Source organism: Caretta caretta, chromosome 19 (genome assembly GCF_965140235.1).
Source record: "Caretta caretta isolate rCarCar2 chromosome 19, rCarCar1.hap1, whole genome shotgun sequence".
Taxonomy (NCBI): Eukaryota; Metazoa; Chordata; order Testudines; family Cheloniidae; genus Caretta; species Caretta caretta.
Window position 1 is genome coordinate 17,690,146 of NC_134224.1, and position 23,970 is coordinate 17,714,115.

The window sequence follows — 23,970 nt, forward strand, 5'->3', positions numbered from 1 at the left end:
GCTACCCTTAGCTGTATGTTTATGACAGGGACACGGTAGCTTTTATTCCTGTTGGATAAGGGAAGAAAGTAATAATTACTCATTGGGTCTTAACCATTCAGGATCTGACATGGAAAAGTGCTCATATGTTCCCACATGACAGTCCTGAGCACTAAAGATGCTCAGAGCCGATGGCCACGAACGTGGATAGAGCATGGGACAATAGGGCTTTTTGAGGGGACTAGATGACTCAGAAGGTATTGAAGGGAGTGCTGGTTTCAGACAAGTGCTTGGAAGTCAGGCTGCATCAGCAGAATCAAACCATCTGCACTAGGGATGGATGAGCTCATCTTGCTTAATTTTGAAGAAATTCATTGGACTGCCTTAACTCTGCCTCCTTGTGCAGGCTTTGATTGAGGGCTATATACAGTTACCCCTGCAGAGCCCTGCCTCGTTAGGACCTGATCCAGCTCCCATTATGTGGAAAGACTCCCACTGACATCAGTGGGAATTGGACTGGGAACCTCAGAGTGCATCTGTCCAGCTATAGGGCTTAGATGGCCCCATTAGCACAGTATCTGAGAGAGACGCCCAATTGTCAATGAATTTATCCCCACAACATCTCTGCCAGGTGCTTGTTTTACAGCTGGGAACTGAGGCACAGAGGGTACATCACTGTCATAAATATAAAGGGAAAGGTAACCACCTGTCTGTATACAGTGCTATAAAATCCCTCCTGGCCAGAGGTAAAATCCTTTCACCTGTAAAGGGTTAAGAAGCTAAGGTAACCTCGCTGGCACCTGACCCAAAATGACCAATGAGGGGACAAGATACTTTCAAATCTGGAGGGGGGGGACAAAGGGTCTGTCTGTCTGTGAGATGCTTTTGCTGGGAACAGATCAGAAATGCAGCCTTACAACTCCTGTTAAGTTAGTAAGTAGTCTAGCTAGAAAATGCATTAGATTTTCTTTTGTTTAATGGCTGGTAAAATAAGCTGTACTGAATGGAATGTATATTCCTGTTTTTGAGTCTTTTTGTAACTTACGGTTTTGTCTAGAGGGATTCTCTATGTTTTGAATCTGATTACCCTATAAGGTATTACATCCTGATTTTACAGAGGTGATTCTTTTACCTTTTCTTTAATTAAAATTCTTCTTTTAAGAACCTGATTGATTTTTCATTGTTCTTAAGATCCAAGGGTTTGGGTCTGTGTTCACCTGTACCAATTGGCGAAGATTATTATCAAGCCTTCCCCAGGAAAAGGGGTGTAGAGCTTGGGGGGATATTTTGGGGGAAGACGTCTCCAAGTGGTCTCTTTCCCTGTTCTTTGTTTAAAACGCTTGGTGGTGGCAGCATAGGGTTCAAGGCCAAGGCAAAGTTTGTACCTTGGGGAAGATTTTAACCTAAGCTGGTAAGAATAAGCTTAGGGGGTCTTTCATGCAGGTCCCCACATCTGTACCCTAGAGTTCAGAGTGGGGAAGGAACCTTGACAGTCACGCTGCATTGTAAACCTGGGTCTGGGGGCCCCGGGGCCGGCAGGCTTGGTGTTCCCAAGCCCATACTTGAGTGCCCATACTGCACCGTAAACCTGGGCTTGGTCTCACAGCTGTGCTAATGTGTCCATTCTGCCCTGTGCGGACCCTCTGATTGGTGATTGTAGCTTGAGCTGTGTCCACACAAAATGGACTTGAGTCTCAGTGGAACTCGGGCATAGGTGCTGGAACTAGGGGTGCTGGGGGGGGGCTGCAGCACCTCCTGGCTTGAAGTGGTTTCCATCATATACAGGGTTTACAGTTTGGTTCAGTGGCTCTCAGCACCCTCACTGTACAAATTGTTCCAGCCCCCCTGCTCAGGCTCAGACACCACCCCACCCCGCGTGCATCCTCAGGCCTGGGTGCTTGCTGACCTGAGTCAGACGGATTTGTGTGTAGATGTAGGGCTCTGTGAGCCCCGGTTTACAGTACAGCTGATACATACCCTGGGAGGCTAAATGACTTGTCCAACATCTCACAGGAAGTCTGTGGGAGAGCAGGGAACTGAGCCCTGGTCTCCTAAGCCCCAGCTTGTGCCCTAGCCACTGGCCACCCTGCCTCTCTAAGAGTGAAGGGCACAACTGTCACTAGTGGCTACGCTCTTTCCTCCACAAGTGGCGCTGGGCAAGTGCGCCTCCTCCCTGAGCTTTCTCTTGTGGGGGCTGCTGGGGGAATCTGGGGCCTAGACTTCACCAGAAAACACTGTCCTGATATAGCTGTACTGACAAACCTGCCTAGGGTAGCCTAGCAAGAGAGAACTTACACCAGGAAATAAGCTACACCAGCGTGAGGTATAACGGTGTCTACACTAGGGCTTTTGCCACGATAGAAATGGCTCAGAAAATCACATCCCTAAGCAATGCTGGTAAACAGGCAAAAGTGTCTTCTGTCCATGAGGTCTGAGACATGTTTGGGGCTGTGGAGATATCAGAGCCATTGGCAGCTCCTCATCCCTCTTACATCCAAGGCAGAGAATCCCTCCCATTTCTAATCGCCTGACTGGGGCTGGGCAAAATGTCTCATACACGCTTTAGGGTTGTTGTTTTTTTACCAAAACCAAATTTTTTACCAAGAAAAATGTATTTGGTGGAAAAAACCTCATTTTTTCTTCACTTGTTTTTACTCTACCTCCTCCCCGTTTTTCCAGTGGGAAAAAGTAAAGAAGTGAGAGAGTTTTTTCCCACAGAAACATTAAAACAATTGAAAAATATTCATTTAGAACCTTTTTGTCAGAAGCAAACAAAATTATAAACATGAATGTTTTTGGGTGGGAATCATTTTTCCCAATTTTTTTGGTGAAACACGTGTAAGAGGTTGGGAGCGCTGTATTCCTGATGTCTGGCCCAGGTAAGGGTGCACTGGCTGAAATTCAGTTAAAACGAGATCGCAATTAGGCTGATTGATCAGTGGAGGCTTCTGTAGGGACTGGCAGGATGTGAGGCTGCTCTGCTTGGCTAGGGATGTTCCCCATCTACAAATTCTCTTGAACGGCTTTTGTTCCTGATTTCCCAGGTAGCCGTGGGGCTGATCGGCAATTGGCCGAAAGCCTTTTCTCATAGATGCATGCAGAGCTCAGTGCGGTTATCCAGGCCGCTTCCAGGCTGGAACGTTGGAACTAGAATGAAGCAAATCTGCAAAAAAGTGTTTGTGAGCAAGAACAGAATTAAAAAGAGATTTACTTGCCCGCTCTTTGTAATGCCTTTTCCCTTTCTCTGAACACTGCTACGGCTGTGTAGTAGGACTTCACCCTGGAGGTGGCCAACTTGAAGCTCTTTGTGGGTGCAGAAGTCATCCAATCAGGGAGCAAAGACAATACCAGGTGATTCAGGGGGACCAGTCACACAGAGAAAAGAACTAATTGCGAATAATACCGAACATGAGGCCGGGGGGCTGGAACAATTTGTATAGTGGGGATGCTGTGAGCCATTGAACCAAACTAAACCCTGCATATAATGGAAACCACTTCAAGCCAGGGGATGTGGCAACACCTCCCACACCCCTAGTTCCAGCACCTATGCATGAGGCAAAGTGTTAGCGTGTTCTCGAGGCTGAGACGTGTTCTCCTAAACTGTCCATTGGCTGCTGGCCAATAACAAACATTCATTAAAACATTGAAGTCTTGGACAATTCACCAGCAAATGAAGGTGCTAAATTTGCTGAGCAAACTTCACTGTGAATAGTCTGGCCAGTTCCATCCCTAGCACATTCTGCTTGGGGATATCATAGAATCGTAAAAAGAAAAGGAGGACTTGTGGCACCTTAGAGACTAACCAATTTATTTGAGCATAAGCTTTAGAATCATAGAATACCAGGGTTGGAAGGGATCTCAGGAGGTCATCTAGTCCAACTCCCTGCTCAAAGCAGGGCCAATCCCCAATATTTGACCCAGATCCCTAAATGGCCCCCTTGGGGATTGAACTCACAACCCTGGGTTTAGCAGGCCAATGCTCAAACCACTGGGCTATCCCTCCCCCTGTGAAGACCTGTGATAGTTTCCAGCTGGCAGGCTGGAGAGGCCCCAGGCTTAGGGATGGTAGCTTTGTAGATCCCATTAATACCTACTGCTGCTACAGAGCATCTCACCGCACTTTACAGGGGCTTTACATGATCCCTGCTCTGCAGACAGAGGGTGCGACAGCCAGGTGCAGCCAGGTGAAGTGACTTGCCCAGCTTTGTACAGCTAATTAACAGCAGTCAGTGACGTAACTTAAGGCTCCTGGCTCCAGAGGTGACCCATGCCTGCCGATAGTGGGGGGGTGGAGTGAGGGCAGCAGCTTCAGCAGCAAATCTAGGGGGTGGGAGGCTGACCCTGCCCACCCCCACCAATGTGTCCCCCTGCCTGACTCCCAGCTCTGCTCCCCACCTTTCACGTATGCTTCCCTGATTTCTTTCTGAGCTAATGCCTGGGTGATGCTTCCCCTGTGAGGCATCTCGCGCCCGCCCGCTCGTAGTGTGAGGACTCTGTGTCCGTGCCTGGCATGGAACAGCCCCCCGACTCCACCAGCCACGGGCACCCCAGACACTCCTCCCCGTCTCGACAGGCCCGTGCTGCTCACGGTAGTCACCAGTCCCACCTTGCAGCCGCGCACCGCTGAACTCACCACACCCAGCGACGTCGGTAGGGAAAACGAGTGTGCGTATATTTAATACAGCGTAGAGATTCGACTGACAGCGAGTAGTAGTGTTGGAAACAAATGGTCCCATATCAGATACAATCCTCACACGCATTCTAGAGCCCAGGCTGCACTAACCAGCTCCTCTCACGGCTACTACAGCTGGGATCCCGCCCGCTGCCAGCTCCTCTCGTAGGTGAAGGATAAAAGCTTGTCCCCTCTCCTCTGTTCTTAGCAGTTTTGACTCTTACCCCAGGAGGGCTCCTCTTCAGAGACGCATCTTGGGATTCCTTTGTCTTTGTAAATGCTCAGGCCCGCACCTGGCCTGTCTCCCTGGCTGTTCACTGCTCCATGGGCTGACCAGGGCCTGATTTGCACCTTACGCGCCCCTAGGCACAGCATCTCCAGCACCCCCCACCTACAGCTGACCCTGTACCAACATGAACGTGACCTTTATTTTGTATCGTACCAAATCCGTGCTGGCCACAATTTATTGGCCCCGTTCCTCCCCACAGCAGCCCCTCAAAGCAGCCCAGGGCATTGGGGGCGGCCAGGGTACAGCCTCCTCGGGAAAGCATGAGACCCTCCGCCACGTGTGGGGGTCTTCGATCCCTCCCGCAGCCTGGCGCAGCAGCCGTGTTCTGGCTCTGCCTGTGCAAGTGAATGGGGCGCTGGCCACACCCCTCCCCCTCTCTCCCTGGCAGGTGGGGGAGGCAGTGGGGCGGCCAAGATTGGGAAGGGGCTGGGATGCTCCCAGCACTGTCAGCGGCTGCCCCGCCACTGCTGACAGCACCCCCAGGTGGGCTGGCTCACCCTGCGCCAGCTTCACGTGCTGGGCAGCGACTAGCCAGAGCCAGGAGCCCGCTTTTCACTTTCAGGTGCCCTGAGAACGCCACCACCCCAGGCACAAGCCTGCCATGCCTGGCGGGAAATCCAGCCCTGGTGCTGAGTGAGGCAGTCCTGAGGCTCGCCGGGATGCGAGTGACAAGCTTTACGTACACAGGCTGGGAATTGAATAGCTTCCAGATTACGTATTTCTTCAACTATTTCCTGTGCGAACATCGTTTAAGAATACTGACAACTAGTGGGCTGCTGGCTCTTGGCAGAGACCTCACGTCACCTTTTGGTGCACTATGATGCAGATCTCATACCCAGGGCATGCCTTTAAACCTCTGTGCACCCCTGTGCCCTCTGCCACTTGGCATCAAGAGATCTCTGGGCCACAGCCTGACACTCAGGGTTCAGTCAAGGCCTGTTGCTTTACCCAGAGCTTTGCTTGGGAAAGAATTTGGACAGGTGGTTCCTCATATCCATGGGACAATTGGGGATGGTGCGTCTGAGCTGCCCCAAATCATGGTGATTGTTGTGGTTAGCCTGAAGATTGTTTGTTGGTTTCCAGCTGACAGCGGCTGATAACTCAGCTCTGGGAGCATGTGTGTTCATCTATAAGTCAATGCACCAAATGGTGAATGCACATCTTATACGTAGCAGTAACAATACATGGCTGGATGGAAAGAGCCTATATGCTAACAAATCTGCTTACTTGAACACCTACCAATTGCCAGCTGGCTTAGGCGAGAGCCATCTAACTGGATTGCAGGCTGTCCACCAACCAAAGGGCTCAGGATTCATGCTTGTGCATCTAAGTCATCCAATTTTCCACATGCTTAGGCAGCTCTCATAACAGACTGAAAAGGTGTCTGTACTTTGGCCATCTCTGGAATTGCGTTCATGCAGGATCGCACGATGGCTTCCAGCCTCTGGTCTGTCTGGAGATGACTCCGTTCTTGGGATCTGCACTCAGGGTTACAGTGGTGTTACTTACCTGTGCCAGGAGGGGGGCTCTTTGTTGCTTTCCCAGATGCAGAGAACTCAGAAAGCCCAGGCACACTTGCAAGGAACGGGGGGCGAGGGGGGGGGAGTCTTAAGGAGTGGGGGAAGCAGTTTATTTCATTGCTTTTCCTGGAAGGGACTCTGTGCTCACCCCCTCAAGGGCGATTACTCTGAAATTGTATTTCTGCTATCTCAGCCTCATTACTACCTAGCAGAGGAGACGAAAAATCCTTGCTGTAGCCTCAGAGCAACTATACTCTTAAATTTGTTCCTAGACTCACACCAGGGCCACTTCTCTGCGTGTGTGGTCTCTTGGACTACATGGTGCTCATAAATAAATAAAGGAAAAAGTTCTTCATCTTCATTCAGAAGCTCCTGGTATCACAGTGCTGCTGCACAAAAGCCATCTTATTAGCCCCAAGTGCAAAATGCTGCCTTTTCTTGCAGAAGCTCATTAATTGCAGGTCACCATTCAACAAGAAAGATGAGGCACTTGAGTTCTTCAGGCTCTCATTAGCCACCGAGCTGAACAGTATGTGTGAAATTAACAGTCACCTGAGTACCTCTATAATTTCATAATTATTAGGCCTAATGGGTTAGTCTCTGCCAAATGTCTTTAACTCCTTCCTGGCCGCTTTAGGAAATGACACAAGGCTTCAAAGTTGGTGTGTTTCAGGAGGGGCTTTTTTAATCCATTTAATGGATTTTTGCAAAAATAATGAGGAAAAAAACTCTCCAGTCTCATGTACTGTTTGCATTTTTTAACATATGTTTAGCTTTTAATTATTCATATACAGAGCGCCAAGGAAGCAGATAGCCTCATATCCTAGAGAGTGGGTGAAAGAGTTCTCTCTGGAAAGGGAATTTAATTGGTTTTAAAATGTGGTCTGTGTGTGTGTGTGTGTTTATATTTGTATGTGTGTGAGAGTTGTGCCTTTGCTTTCTCTTCTCCTGGATGATTGTATTACATTGTTTCCCTTGTCTTACATTTTTATTTATCTTAGGTTTAAAAAACAAAATAGCCACTGAGACGCTCTCACTTTGCTTTAAACTCAGGGATCTTGGACATAGCAATGGCTTGAAATGGGGATTTTCTGATACTTGAACTAGGCTTGGAACAGGAGCCAGAGCACAAGCGGCAAGGAGGGTGACTCCCACCTCCAGCCAGCTAACTGTTTGTTCTAATGTCCCGTACTTGATCGCAGAGCATGGGTGCTTGTGTCCCACAGGGAAATGCACCGGGCCCTGGACTAGCCTGACACCAGCCCTTGGCGTCACCTTGTGCAAAAGCTACGGGAGGGACAAGTAACTCGGCCTAGGACAGGTACAATGGAAGATTCCACTCTTTCATAGCAACCACAGCAAGACATTGCAGGTCGTACAGTCCCAGGCAGACTCTCCTGGTCCATGTCAGGGGAAGGCAGTAAGGAGACTTGGGTTCCAGTCCTCTCTCTGCCACACACTTCCCAGGTGGCCTGGGACAAGTTACTGCCTCGTTCTGTACCTCAGTTTCCCCATCTGTATATCAAAATGCCAACACACCACAGAGGGGGCGGAGAGACTTCACTCGCGAGTTTCAGAGTAGCAGCCGTGTTAGTCTGTATCTGCAAAAAGAACAGAAGTACTTGTGGCACCTTAGAGACTAACCAATTTATTAGAGCATAAGCTTTTGTGGGCTACAGCCCACTTCATTGGATGCATAGAATGGAACATATAGTAAGAAGATGTATCTATATCGAGAGAAAGAGAGAGAGATCTATAGATAGATAGATAGATAGATTTATTTCACTCACTAGTGTTTTGCAAAGAGTCTTGTACAGAAGGCACCAAAGAAAGGCTAAGTGTGAGGGTTACTGCTGGAGCCAGGGCTGGTTTTCGACCTTTTTCTGTTCACAAATTGTCTGCACACCCGTTGTGTGCTGGTCATTTGTATCTCTGCAACAAATGGCTTCTAGCAGACATACCTGTATAAGTGAGCTTTCTAAGCCTCTTTGCAGTGGGAACTTGGACTATTCAATATTCAGTGTCATCTCTGGCACATGGGAGTGTTTCTGTTCCCTCACTGAATGACCAAATGACCTTCCCTTATAACCAGGCAGCGTGCCCTAGAAGTGTTGCATCTTTCTGGGAGAGAAGTGAGGACAGAGCCCTATAGGAGACAAGCGGGCCTGGGAAGTGTGAATATTCAACACGATCTCCTCCTACCCTCTTTTGCACAAGAAAGAGCATTACATATGGCTGTGGCCATGGATCTCAGAATTAAACAGAGCTGGGATCCTTCCTGCCTGAAGCAAAGAGAGAGCGTTAGAGGCCAGTTTTATCAGCTGGAAAGCTAATTGGAGGTCGACGGGCATCCAGAGCCCTGCTTGGCTGAACGTGCTTGTGCATTGTGACGGTACAGGTATAAAATCTGGTCCCAAAACATTCATGGAGTGAAAACTGGTGGCATAAGTGTTTGCAGACATGTAAAGAAAAATGGGTGCAACCTTTAATGGAACCACTAATGAGCTAAGTGGGCACCCATGGTCACAGACGCATCCTATCTACCTGTCGCAGAGTGTTTCTAGGGTGCTCGTCACTAGAGTATCTAAATGCAAAACCCACTGAAGTCAGCAGGGGTCTTTCCGCTGAGGACAATGGGGATGTACTGTATTAGGCCCTCCCCCTGCTCTGCACCCCAGGGACAGCCCAGACAGCTGAGCACTCCGGGCTGTGAATTGCACAAGCTCCGGGTATTGTCACATGCCACGCCGTTCTGTTGTATTTTGTTCACTTTGGGATCCAATCCCATCTCGCAGTGTGTTTTCCTCACGTGAGCGGCCTCTGCACCCCAGGGACAGCCCAGACAGCTGAGCACTCCGGGCTGTGAATTGCACAAGCTCCGGGTATTGTCACATGCCACGCTGTTCTGTTGTATTTTGTTCACTTTGGGATCCAATCCCATCTCGCAGTGTGTTTTCCTCACGTGAGCGGCAACGAGAGCAGTTTGTAAACAGGAAAAAGGAGCCAGCGAGCGACAGAATCACAGCCGAAGTTCAGATGAGCACCAACCCCGCCCATCGCTTTCTTCCAGACTCCAGGGCTGTGGGCCTCCCGGGCCCCTCAGCAAGGCCCTGGCTGAATGGGCCTGGCAGGTAGGGTGTTCGCAGCAGCGAGAGCCCCAGGAGTCTGGAATATAGACTCTTGTTCCCTCACAACAGCAGGCGGGATGGATTTTGTAGACCCCCTCCTCCGTGAGGGAAGTAGCCGGGAGATGTGCAGGGGGCTGAGAAAAGAGAAGGACATGGCTTAGTGTGAAACGATGCAGGGGGTTTGGATGGGTACCTGCATCCACTCATGTGGCTCCCGCCCCTTGCTGAGTCCAGCTTCCTGGGCTGCCTGCGCTGGGAGATCAAGGCTGGGAGAAGGGGTGGGCCTTTCTTCAGTGGGTTCCTGAGAACCGTCTCCTTCAGTGATATTTCACCTTTCCTCTCCTTGCCACGTCTGTCAACTTTTGCTAATTAACCGAGTTTGCAATCACTCTCGGCGCTGATATGAAGGGTAGAAAAAAAGGACTTAAAGAAGTCTACAATTATAAATGATGTCTGGCAGGCTAAGGTACCATATAATGCATTATAAGCACTTAAAAAGCTAACCCATTCTGTCTTCTTTCTCTGGCATAAATAATGGCTTTTTTATGAATAAATCATGGAGCCAAGGTCTCTGAAAATAGCAGGAACCTGGAGTATAATGTCTCCATCCTTATTTTTGCTAGGCCAGCAAAGAACTCAGCAATCCACTTCATCACTGCTGATAAACCCGAATGAGTGCAACCTGCAGTAATGAAATAGGGAGATAAAGTTTGGGGCGGGGGTGTGGGGGGGGTTCCTTTGCCAAAGCATTGATTGCACTGACGCTCCAAATGAAGCATAATGGACTCTTAGGAGATAAGCCGTTTTTCTGCCCCATGAATAAAGCACGACCTCCTAACTCACTGAGAGGCAAAGCTGCCAGCGACTTAAAAGTGCTTCCTTCTGCTTCTGGTTTGTGCTTCCTTTTAATGAGGCTTCTCAGAGCCAAAGCGGGGCTTGGGAGGTAGGATTGGAAAACAGCTCTGCCTTTCCACGGGGGGGTCGTACCCACGGGGGGAGGTGGAAGGAGTTGGGGTTTCTCAGCCCCAGCAATCAGTAGTAGCTGTCCGACCACAGAACAGTGTGCCTGAAACAGCTGGTGGTGTGCGGTGGGAGAGACCCATGTGCTTTGGAGAGCAAGGGAGGTCTGGGTGGTGTTTGAGCCAGTGGCGAGCGCTGGGGAGAAGTCTGCACTGCATCTGCCTGCACTCGGCCTGGCATGGAAGACCTGCAGTCGCTGTTGCGCTGGAGGTGATGAGCACCTAGTAGCGTATCCCCCATGGCTCCCTCCAAACTCCACTCCCTTCCCGCGAGCTGGGCAGCCCGTCTCTCCCTCTCTTAGGCCTTTCTCAGGAGACCGGGAGCTGAGGGCAGAAACCCATTTACAAGGCCGAACTCCCCTGCAAAGCACTATGGGCAAAGCAAAGACCAATGGGGCTGGAGCTCCCAGCTTGTTTCTCCTGCAGTGTGGCAGCTTCCAAGACCAGCCAAGCGGGAGCCGTGGCCAAGTGGAACGTGACCCATCTTCTGTCCTTGGTGGGCTGACGGGACATCCCTGCGGCATGCTGCAATCCACCTGCCTTTCCTACCCCAAGTGGCCCCGCCCTCCAAAGCCATGCCAAGCTCTTCTGAGCACCTGGCCCCGGTCGTGGGAGATGAGCCCTTCCATCCGCAATGACCCCCTCTGCTCACGCCTTCCTCTCGCAGCACAGTGTGGTGGAGACGATCATGCTGGGAAACTTCATGGCCCACGTCCGGCCTCAGACCCCTTCCCCTCTGGAAGCACTGCCCCCTACGCTGTGCGCTCGGGGATGGCAGCTGGAGAGGGGCCGGAGGGGAAGGGAGGTTGGGTTTCATGTCCAGGCCTCTGCCCTGCATCTCCAAATGCAGCACTCTCCTCACAGGGCCATCACAGGCCATGCAAAGGTCCTGAGAGTTTAACCTGGGTCTGCCCTCCAGGCAGGGCTTTGGGAGAGGGCCCAGCTCAGGGCTGGTCCCATCACCAGGCTCTGTCCAGGCATAGGAGGTGAAGAAGCAGAAGAACTTGCTCCTCCCCACCTTTTTGTGAACCTCTGGGCCTCTGGCACCTTTAGACCCAGAGCCAGAGCCTCTGGCCGCCCCTCACGGAGCTGGTAGCCAGGCGGTTGATTCTGGTCCATCTTTGCGGCTGTGGGTCAGTCCTGCAGGATGCACTCGGCCCCAAAGACCATTGGCTTCCATGGGAGGTTAGGCTCTGGATGGCCACAGCCTCTGCCTGGATTGGGTTTTTTTGGCTTTAAAATCATCTTGTGCGTCTCTGCAGGGCTAGGGGGCCTGGCCTTGTGCCAGTGGTTCTCCCTGTGCTTCTGCTTCCTTGCTGCACCCGTGGCTGCTGGATGCTAGACCCACGCTGGGCGTGCTGGAGACAGGGACAAGGCAACCCCAGGGGAGTGTCAGCCCTTGGTAAGCTTTGCAGGGTTGTGTGTGTGAGTGTGAGAGTAAAAGGCTGGAAGCGCGTGTGTGGCTGATGGGAGAGGTGTGGGGGGAGCGCGGTGAGCGTGAGTGTGTGCTGGGCTTGGAACGGCGGTGTCAGTAATGTTTGGGAGGTGGCGGTCTGTTCCAGAGCCCCCAGATGCCCATTATCCAGGTTGGAGGGCAAGGGGGTTAGTGCACCCTTATCCTTATGTCAGCTGGGGGGTGCTGCGGTCCAAGGCCGCAGCCATGTCCTCACTGTCGTCACCGGGCCGTGTATTCGAGCTGTCCATACAGCTGTGGCTTCTTTACCAGGAGCTCCGTGTGTGCCTGTAACCGCTGCCCCAGCACGAAGCTGAGCACCGAGCGCTGTCGGGTCTGCAGGGCAGCCTGGGGAGGGGAGTGCCCAGCCAAGGCTCCAGCCTTTTGCCGGTTTAATGCCCATTCCTGCTCCTGCCGTTGTCAGTGGACGGAGGGCTGACTGTGACCATGCTGGGTCTGTGTTGAGGACGGCGTGTGGGGCAGGGCACAGTCAGAGTGGGCCCCACGGAAGCCCAGCCCCCCTTGCGTTGCTGCCAGTGCCGGTTGCCCCGGGGCTCACATTAGATCATGAGTCATTTCTGCCCTCATGCCCCTGTTTGCCTTCCTGTCATGGGGCAGGTATACCCCGTCGCCCTTTGGGGAGAAGGGAGGGGCGTTATAGCCCTGCAGCTAAGTCCAAATGACCACCGTTAGCCTGGGGGCAGTATGGCCTAATGGCCAGAGTCAGTAAGAATACCTTCCTACGCAGGACTGCGTGGCCTAGAGGCCAGAGTCAATAAGGCCGCCCTCCTATGCAGGGTTGCATGAACTGGTGGCTAGAGGAGAGTGGGCTGGCATCCGGGCCTTCCCTACTCCACCGGGTCCCAGCCCAAGGCCCTATCAGCGGTGAATGTATTCGCCACTGGGTCAGCAGGGATCCATCCAAAACACGCTGACTTGGTTCCTGGTTCTACAGCCGGAGCAATGTCTAGTTCCCCGGAGCTACCAGTGCCGTCATCCACCGCTCCCCTGCCTCTCTGGGGTCATCGCAGCCGACAACTCTGTCCCCTCTTGGACTTCTGTGAGCAGCCGCGTATCCGCCTGGGTCTCGGCACGCCTGGCCTCTGTGGTCTGGGGTTCCCGTCTGCACCTCTCCCCGTGGATCAGCCCGGACTGAGCTGGGCTGCTCCCTTTTATACTGTGGCTCCAGTTGGAGCATGCCCAGCAGAGGTGAGGGGGCGTGGCTTCCTCAGCCCACAGCAAGGGGTTAACCCCTTCCTGTCCAGAGCAGGGCAGGTATACCCTGTCACACTTCCCAAGAGGTTGTATCCCTTTCCTGCTCCCACAGGCCACCTCACTCCCTGAGCAGGGTGTCCTGCGGGACTGGGCACCGAACAGTGCCATCTCACCCACTCCTGGCTTGCGCTGGGGGGGCACTGCCCACATGCCACATTCTCCTGGTTTAACCCACATGCAGCACCAGGCTTTTGGGCCCAAATGAAGAGCGAGAGACTGCCTCAAATAAATAAATAAACTCAAATAAATTGGTTAGTCTCTAAGGTGCCACAAGTACTCCTTTTCTTTTTGCGAATACAGACTAACACGGCTATTACTCTGAAATCTGGAGGAGATGTGGATCCTAGCTGGTCACTGTGTGCAGAGGGTAGGGCAGGTCAACCTAGCTAGTTGGAAGGGCCCAGAAACACCCAGAATAGGGTGTGGCAGATACTAGACATGCTCCTTACCTACATCCAAAGCTGTGTAGGAAGAGAATAGCCACATTGGATCAGACCAATTGTCCATCTAGTGCAGTATCTTGTCCTCCGGCCATGGTTGGTGCCAGATGTTTCAGAGGGAGTGAACAGAATAGGGCATTTTATCAAGTGATCCATCCCCTGTCGCCCAGTCCCCACTTCTGGCAGTCAGCGGCTTAGGGACACCCAGTGCAGGGGTTGTATCCCTGACCATCCTGGCTAATATCTTCCATTAATTTGTCAAATTCTTTTTTGACCCAATTATACTTTTGGCCTTCACAGCATCCCCGGGCAACAGGTTCCACAGGTCAACTGTGCGCTGGGTGAAGAAGTGCTTCCTTATGTTTGTTTGAAACCTGCTGCCTATGAATGTCATTGGCTGACCCCTGGTTCCTGCGTTATGCAACGGGGGTAAATAACACTTCCCTGGTCACTTTCTCCACATTGCTTGTGATTTTCTAGACCTCTGTCATTCCCCCCCTAGTCTGAACCATCTGAGCCTTTTTAATCTTTGCTCATCTGGAAGCCGTTCCAGACCCCTCGTCATTTTTGTTGCCCTTCTCTGGACTTTTTCCAATTCTAATAGATCTTTCTAGAGATGGGGCGACCAGATCTGCACGCAGCATTCCACTTGCAGGCGTACCATGGATTTATAGAGTGGCATTATGGTATTTTCTGTCTGATTATCTAGCGCTTTCCTAATAGTGCCTAACATTCTGTTCGCTTTTTTCACGGCTGAGCAGATGTTTTTAGAGACCTCTCCACAATGACTCCAAGTCTCTTTCATGGGTGGTAGCAGCTAATTTAGACCCTATCCTTTTATATGTATAGTTGGGATCATGTTTTCCAGCGTGCATTACTGTGCACTTACCAACGTTGAATGTCATCTGCCATTTTGTTGCCCTGTCACCCAGTTTTGGGAGATCCCTTTGTAACTCTTCCCAGTCTGCTTGGGACTCAACTATCTTGAGTAATTTAGTATTATCTAAAAAGAAAGGTTTCAGAGGAACAGCCGTGTTAGTCTGTATTCGCAAAAAGAAAAGGAGTACTTGTGGCACCTTAGAGACTAACCAATTTATTTGAGCATGAGCTTTCGTGAGCTACAGCTCACTTCATCAGATGTATACCGTGGAAACTGCAGCAGACTTTATATACACACAGAGAATATGAAACAATACCTCCTCCCACCCCACTGTCCTGCTGGTAATAGCTTATCTAAAGTGATACACAAGTTTGTGTGTGTATGGGGGTGGGGGGGATGTGAGAAAACCTGGATCTATGCAGGAAATAGCCCGACTTGATTATGTAAAGAATTGTCACTTTGGATGGGCTAGCACCAGCAGGAGAGTGAATTTGTGTGGGGGGGTGGAGGGTGAGAAAACCTGGATTTGTGCTGGAAATGGCCCACCTGTTGATCACTTTAGATAAGCTATTACCAGCAGGACAGTGGGGTGGGAGGAGGTATTGTTTCATATTCTCTGTGTGTATATAAAGTCTGCTGCAGTTTCCACGGTATACATCTGATGAAGTGAGCTGTAGCTCACGAAAGCTCATGCTCAAATAAATTGGTTAGTCTCTAAGGTGCCACAAGAACTCCTTTTCTTTTTGCGAATACAGACTAACACGGCTGTTCCTCTGAAACTTAGTATTATCTGGAAACTTTGCCACCTCACTGTTTATCCCACTTTCCACTTAGGGCAAGCTGTCTGCACATTAACCAGCTGAGTGCTGAACCAATCAGGCATGGGGTGGGAAGGGAGAAGTCTTACACAGAAGAGTTAAAGTAGCCGTGGGCCCAAGGCAGGACCAAGAGACGTGTCTCCTGTCAGGGCTGGGTCCCAACACGGTCCTCTACCACTTTATACAGGCTACAGATTTCCTATTTCCCAAGCTAATACAGAGCCCTGTCAGCTCCTAAGCCAGGGCTGGATGCTGCTAGCCACAAAGAGCCCAGGCTTCTGGTTGCTGACAAGGCGCTGAGAAGGGTTGCCGTTTGCCGTGCCGCCATTCATCGCCAGTGCCGAGAGTCCAGGTGATGCACCCAGTGTAGGATGACACAGAGTGGAGACTGAGACATGAGCGCTGCATGAGGGTCACACGGGCTGAGGGTGTGTGTGTGTGCTAAGTACATGAGCGTACGTATTATGTTGGACATTTTGATTGATGTAACAGCCACAAAGTGGGCAAGTCTGTGGAAGGAGCAGCAGAGTCCCTAGCTAGTAGCTTTTGTTTAAGGAGTTATTCGTAGCACTCCAAATATTCCTGACAGTGCTGTGTGTGTCACATGTTATATTGCACAGTGTTGTCTCCATGACACCACCTGGGAACTGTGATGAACAGCTCCGGTCCGGGTTTCCCGTACAACAGCCCTGAGGTTTGACTGCCAAATGCTGGCCTCTGGCTCAGCAGCCTTCAGCTGACCCGCCGGGAGGGGAGTGCACCCCTCCCCATTCCATTGGCACCTACCCGCCAGCCAGCAGGCCCAAATGGAGGAGGCAGAGCAGCTGCTGGGGCCTGTGGGATTCCCAGGCACCTCCCTGATGGGCCTGCGGAGCCAGGATGCCCAGAAGCCCCGACCCAGGTCCTGCGAGTGAGAGCTCCCTCTGGGCAGGGCATTCTCTGGGTCTCCCCGCTCCCTGCCCTGCTACCTGGGAGCAGCTCCCAGTGCTCTGGGAGTCCTTAGGGGAGCCTGCCGTCTGGGGTGAGGGCACTTTGCTGGTACAGAGCCAAGCAGCGACAAGCTGCCTGTTTGCGTGGCACAGCTGGTCTCACGCCTCGCAGCGGGGCAGGTGGAAAAGTACATGGTGAAATTTGTGGCCTGGACTTTTGGGGGCTTCAGGAGACAATTGTGCTCAGAGGCAGCACCGGGGGAGATTCCTGGGCTGGGGCCTTTGCCAGCCAACCCTGTCTAGCAGCTGCTGCTGGCTTGCACGCTGCTCCGGTTCGCTGCAGACCAGGCAGATAGTCCAAGGTCTGGGCAAGCTGCTGGTTTAGAAGCAAAAACTCTTTGCAAATCGAGCCCTTAGGTGGTGCCAGGAGCCTCCAAATAGCAGCAATAGATACTGGTCATTGGACACTGGGGGCTCGCTCCCAGCAGCGGCACATGCTGAATCTGCCTGTGTTTGAGACACAGACCAGCCACGCCGGGTGGGGCAGCAAGGAGAAGGAAGAATTACTAGCGTAGAAACACACCCTGCAGCAGCCAGGGCTCCCCACAAATGCTGCCTGTCTTCTCACCCTGGGCAGGTCATCTCTCAGGACTGACCCTGGGAGCACACATACCACACTGGCGGTTGCAGACCCCTAAATCTCTGTTGGGGTCCAGCAGCTAGAGAACCAGGCTGTTCGCAGGTTACTCAATAGCTAGCTAGCAGCCGGAACGCCAGGGAGGAGAGGATGAGGCAGCTGAGAAGACAGCATGGCTGGGACGTAGTGCAGACAAAACCCTCTGATAAGCCGCCAGATGTGGTTACTGGCACCTCTCTGGCATGTTTGAATGAGGCGCGTCAGGGGAGGGAGCTCCCAACTCGCCCCTCACCTGCCCGCGGGAAATATGCCCCATCTCCTGCACCATGGTAGGCGCCCGGCTGTGATGCCCTCCCCCGCACAGCCTGGACTGCTGGAGACACCAAAAAGCTATTTCAATGGCCTGAATCCCACGTCCCCAACGGAGGGTTCAAAACGGCAGGCCCAAAATCTGAGGGTGGTGGGCGAAGGCCCCCGTGGGAATGTGAGACGGGGACGGAGGATGCAGACTCCTCAGCCTGACCAGCTGCTGGGGCTCAGGCGGGTCTTGGTGCCTGGGAACTGCCCCCTGGGTGCAGCTGTCTGGCCCAGGGAAGGGCTGGGCTGCAGGAAGGGTTTGGAGCTGGAGCTTTTCCTTCCCTAGTGAGAGAGGAGGTGGGAATGTGGCCCCGTTTGCCAGCCAGTGGAGCCTGTTAGCTGCCAGCCATGCTTGGGCCAGATGGTTCGTTCCCTGTAACTTGGGGGGGGGGGGGGGGGGGGGGGGGGGGGGATAGACACTCCCCAGAGCTGGGGCAAAAGGGAAGTGGCCTTAGTGGGTTTCTCCAAGGACCCACCCCCTCCCCCCCGCTTCCCGCGCCCCACTGGTGTAAAGGAACAAAGCAGCTGAGTGCAGAGGAGAGGAGCCCAGTCAGTGTCAGCCCTGTCGGGGCCTCCCAGCCCAGCCTCGCACGCCTGTGCACAGCCTGCCGAGGCCCAGGGAAAGCGAGTCAGGAGGACATAGTGCCTGGCTCTGCGGGTTGGGCCAGGGTGTGAAGTGCCCGCAAAGTTGTGCCCCTTCCAACACTGACCTCCCCAGAGTTGCAGGCTGGAGGCCAGGCCTGGCCGCTCTATGGACTAAGCGTGATGCAGTTGGCACACTTCTCTGCCAGGCGCCCCGCTGGGAATGGGGCATTTTCCCTCTGCACCTCACAGAGACAGGCCGCGCCGAGGATATTTCACCGCTCCCACGCCCAGAGGCCAAGCATCTAGGTGTCATCCGGGGACGCTGCTGCATGGCTCAGTGAACCCACTGGGAAGGCGCAGCGATGTGGTCAAGCCAGAGGCCCAGGCAATGGAAGCAGCATACGGGGGGGGGGCCACGGGAGAGTGGATGGGGGCGACGGGGCGCACGGGACCGGCCGCCGTGAGGCAGGCCGAGGAGTAGACGGACTCTGGGCTCGCCAGGCACCTGCTGGCTCTGTGACTCGCCACTGGGGCTGGAGCTCCTCCACCCGAAACCCTGAGCCCTGGTGGGGTAATCACTCTCAGCATGTACATGACACGCGCGCCCTCCTACATACACACACGTGCACCCTCCACACACAACCACTTCCCCATCCACACACATGCACACACAAAAACCCACCCCCACCCTCCACACACACACACACCCTTACACACAGACAATGCATACAAACACAGCCTCCTGTGAGAGTGCACAGGCAGAGTGCAAATCATAGAATCATAGAATCATAGAATATCAGGGTTGGAAGGGACCTCAGGAGGTCATCTAGTCCAACCCCCTGCTCGAAGCAGGACCAATTCCCAGTTAAATCATCCCAGCCAGGGCTTTGTCAAGCCTGACCTTAAAAACCTCTAAGGAAGGGGATTCCACCACCTCCCTAGGTAACGCATTCCAGTGTTTCACCACCCTCTTAGTGAAAAAGTTGTTCCTAATATCCAACCTAAACCTCCCCCACTGCAACTTGAGACCATTACTCCTCGTTTTGTCATCTGCCACCACTGAGAACAGCCGAGCTCCATCCTCTTTGGAACCCCCTTTCAGATAGTTGAAAGCAGCTATCAAATCCCCCCTCATTCTTCTCTTCTGCAGACTAAATAATCCCAGTTTCCTCAGCCTCTCCTCATAAGTCATGTGCTCCAGTCCCCTAATCATTTTTGTTGCCCTCTGCTGGACTGTTTCCAATTTTTCCACATCCCTCTTGTAGTGTGGGGCCCAAAACTGGACACAGTTCTCCAGATGAGGCCTCACCAATGCTGAATAGAGGGGAACGATCATGTCCCTCTATCCCTACTGATACACCCCAAAATGCCATTGGCCTTCTTGGCAACAAGGGCACACTGCTGACTCATATCCAGCTTCTCGTCCACTGTAACCCCTAGGTCCTTTTCTGCAGACCTGCTGCCGAGCCATTCGGTCCCTAGTCTGTAGCGGTGCATGGGGTTCTTCCGTCCTAAGTGCAGGACTCTGCACTTGTCCTTGTTCAACCTCATCAGATTTCTTTTGGTCCAATCCTCTAAATTGTCTAGGTCCCTCTGTATCCTATCCCTACCCTCCGGGATATCTACCACTCCTCCCAATTTAGTGTCATCTGCAGACTTGCTGAGAGTGCAATCCACGCCATCCTCCAGACCATTAATGAAGATATTGAACAAAACTGGCCCCAGGACCGACCCCTGGGGCACTCCACTTGATACCGGCTGCCAACTAGACATGGAGCCATTGATCACTACCCGTTGAGCCTGACGATCTAGCCAGCTTTCTATCCACCTTATAGTCCATTCATCCAGCCCATACTTCTTTAACTTGCTGGCAAGAATACTGTGGGAGACTGTGTCAAAAGCTTTTCTAAAGTCCAGGAATAACATGTCCACTGCTTTCCCCTTGTCCACAAGCCAGTTATCTCATCATAGAAGGCAATTAGATTAGTCAGGCATGACTTGCCCTTGGTGAATCCATGCTGACTGTTCCTGATCACTTTCCTCTCCTCTAAGTGCCTCTAAGTGCTTCAGACATACTGGACTATTCCCAGAATCCTCCCTCCCTTATTTTTGCCAACTGTCTTTCTCCTTTCCTCCCTGCAATGGCATCTATAACATCAGACTGATGGGTCCTCAGTACGGTGGTGCGGAGTTACACCCTTCAGTTGCTTTCTATCCCTCCTTCCCACCCCCCCTTCCCGGCCCTCTTCAGGGACCCTTCTCACGAGAGCCAGCACTCCTCACTCAGTCGAGTGGGTTTCGGACACCTTGGACCTCGACTGGGGGGATGCACCTCGGCACTCTCCAGACCCAGGGTATGTGGTCCCCAGAGGAAATGATGCTCCACATAAATGTCAAAGAACTCAGGGCGGTGCACAGAGCATGACAATCAGCAGAGAGACACACACAAGGTGCCCATGCATACACACACACACTGTGCTCACCCAGTCCAGTGGGATGCACACACAGCAGCCCACATGTGTTATCTAGGATTTTCCCATGGTCACTGCCTTGGTGCCACTCCCATACAGAGCTTTTCCTCTTCTTCTTGCCTTTGCTGTGGGGAAATGAAGGTTTCCTGGGGACAACACAGCAAGGAAGCTCCTTGCTTCTCCCCCTCCTCCTTCAAGCCTCTCCAGGGATCTCCCCGGTGTGCGCAGTGACTCTCCTCTGCAGAGGCAGCTCCTTGGGCCGCACTGTGCCGGGAACAGCCCAGGCTGTCCTTGTGCCTGTCTTATCTGTCCTGTACTGCACACGGATCCCCTGAGGCCAGCCGTTTGGCTTGGCACCCAGGTTTATTTCAGAGCAAAGCTGGCTGGTGATGCTTTCCCTGCTCCCCTGGGGCAGGCTGCTCATTTCTGCCCCATAAGACAATGCCCTCTTTGAAAAACAAAGAAATGATAAAGTACATATGAACATATGGTAACATATATTCTAAGCTGCCTATGTGGCCAATTTTCTGTATGTTACCATATGGTGTGGCGTATTTAGCAAAAATATAACTTGACTGTTTCTCTTTCCATATGGGGATTCTTTTGCCTTAATTAATAACATTGAGCTAAAATTCTTTCTATGGTTTCCAAGATTTCTGCAAGGGAATGGTTTATGACAGAAATAGGCTCCTTACGGTCTTCAGCTTTCTGTGTCTGTAACATTACGTCCTTCTCGGCCACAGCCTTGTCGCTGTATGGGCCCATGGCATCTTCCACAAGGGCTGATGGCTGGAGCCAGAAAGCCCCTTTGCCACCTGGGAGGGCGCCTTGGTCTGGCTCCCACCCACCGTGCAGATGCTGGGAACTGGGAGGCTGCTGTCCCTCAGCAGCCTCCCAGTGATGGGGAGGCTGAGTGAACAATTGAGAGTACGCATGGCCACACAGGGACCTGTTTCTGCAAAGGAAGACACAGCAGCCACACTGGCACAGCTCACCAATTAAGCCTCTCAAGTGCCAGTTAGCTCCTGTAACAGTAAAAGCATCAGCACATCCTGCAACCAAAGCGAGCGAGCTGAAGGCAGCCCCAGCCCTGTCCCTGAGCCCCAGCGCAGGGCAGAGGGAGGGGAGAGGAGGGGGCAGCAGACAGGTCAGGCACTGGATGCCCTCAGTTCGCCAAGCCAAGCCCCATAAACAAAGCCAGATCTCCAAGGAGCTACGGTCATGTGCTGTCATGCTGAGGAGCTGGCGACTGCCTCTCCCACCCCATTGCCAGCCCGGCAGGGTATGTGGCTGAGTCAGTGTGGCCCTGAGAAGAATCATAGAATCATAGAATCTCAGGGTTGGAAGGGACCTCAGGAGATCATCTAGTCCAACCCCCTGCTCAAAGCAGGACCGATCCCCAACTAAATCATCCCAGCCAGGGCTTTGTCAAGCTGGGCCTTAAAAACTTCTAAGGAAGGAGATTCCACCACCTCCCTAGGGAACCCATTCCAGTGCTTCACCACCCTCCTAGTGAAAAAGTTTTTCCTAATATCCAACCTAAACCTCCCCCACTGCAACTTGAGACCATTACTCCTTGTTCTGTCATCTGCCACCACTGAGAACAGCCGAGCTCCATCCTCTTTGGAATCCCCTTTCAAGTAGTTGAAGGCTCCTATCAAATCCCCCCTCACACATCTCTTCTGCAGACTAAACAAGCCCAGTTCCCTCAGCCTCTCCTCATAAGTCACATGCCCCAGCCACCTGATCACTTTCATTGCCCTCCGCTGGAGTCTCTCCAAGTTTCCACATCCTTTCTGTAGTTGGGGGACCTAAACTGGACGCAATACTCCAGATGTGGCCTCACCCGTGCCGAATAGAGGGGGATAATCTCTTCCCTCGCTCTGCTGGCAGTGCTCCTACTAATGCAGCCCAATATGCCGTTAGCCTCCTTGGCAACAAGGGCACACTGCTGGCTCATATCCAGCTTCTTGTCCACTGTAATCCCCAGGTCCTTTTCTGCAGAACTGCTGCTTAGCCAGTCACTCCGCAGCCTGTAACGGTGCATGGGATTCTTCTGTCCTAAGTGCAGGACTCTGCACTTGTCCTTGTTGAACCTCATCATATTTCTTTTGTTCCAATCCTTCAATTTGTCTAGGTCACTCTGGACCCTAATCCTACCCTCCAGCATATCTACCTCTCCCTCCAGCTTAGTGTCAGCCGCGAAGTTGCTGAAGGTGCAATGCCATCCTCCAGATTATTAATGAAGATGTTGAACAAAACCAGCCTCAGTGAGATGGGAGTGTGGGCTTGACCCAGCTGTCTGGGGAGCCTCTGTGACGAAGTGGGACTGTTCTTAATGTTTCCTCTGAATAGTGTGAGGGTGCCTAAGTTTCCCCTAGGCAGTTCTTAAGTTTCTAGGTGGTGGGGTAAGGTTGTATGATCCTTGCAGAGCCCTAGAGGGCAGGTGTGTGCAGGGGTCTGGACACAGAGAATGGCCAACACCCTGTTTCCTGGCAACTGATGGCATGGGCCCTTCCCTCCTGCAAGGTGAGAGCTAAAGGGTTGGGGAACAAAGGAATCAGGTGACCTCCTGACCCGGGAAAGGGACAAAGCCCAGGGGAGGAGGAGCTGGAGGGAGTTTCAGTTTGGGGCTGGCTGGGGACGAGGAGTGAAGTGCAGACGTGGTTGTCTGGCTCACTGCCCCCCAAAATGGACCCAGCGGAGGGGTCCTGTTCTCTGCACCTGCAAGCTCTGTGTTAGACCATGTTCCTGTCGTCTAATAAACCTCTGTTTTACTGGCTGGCTGAGAGTCACGTCTGACTGCGAAGTTGGGGTGCAGGACCCTCTGGCTTCCCCAGGAGCCCCGCCTGAGCGGACTCGCTGTGGGAAGCGCACGGAGGGGCAGAAGATGCTGAATGCTCCGAGGTCAGACCCAGGAAGGTGGAAGCCGGGTGAGCTGTGTGTCCTGAAGACAGGCTGCTCACAGAAAGGCGACTGCCCCAGAGTCCTGCCTGGCTTCATGGGGATCAGTTCCAGAGCATCGCCCAGGGACTCCTTGATAGCCTCACAATGCCCCAGCCACAGGATGACCCTGGAAAGAGCCCCTGGGAAACCAAGTTCTTCAGAGAGTCACTGTCCAGCTGGAGAAATAACCACCCTGAGAGTCAGGCAAATAATGAGTAAGCCATGATGGATCTGTCTGGGCTGCTATTAGACACCCACAGTTGGCCCATGCCATCTGACTTGGGTATGAGGAGGGTCGGGGTAAGGCGCTGTTTATCTGTGGTGTAGTAGGAGGGTCCCAGAGCCCAGGCTCCAGCCCGAGCCCAAATGTCTACACTACAATTAAACAGCCCCTTAGCCCGACCTGTCTGCCCAGCTGTCTCATGCAGCGTAGTTGTAGTCATGTAGGTCCCAGGATATTGGAGAGACAAGGTGGGGGAGGTCATATCTTGTATTGGACCAACTTTCTGAAGTCCGATAAAAGATACTGCCTTACCCACTTTATCTGTCTGGCTGTCTATATCTTAACCGAT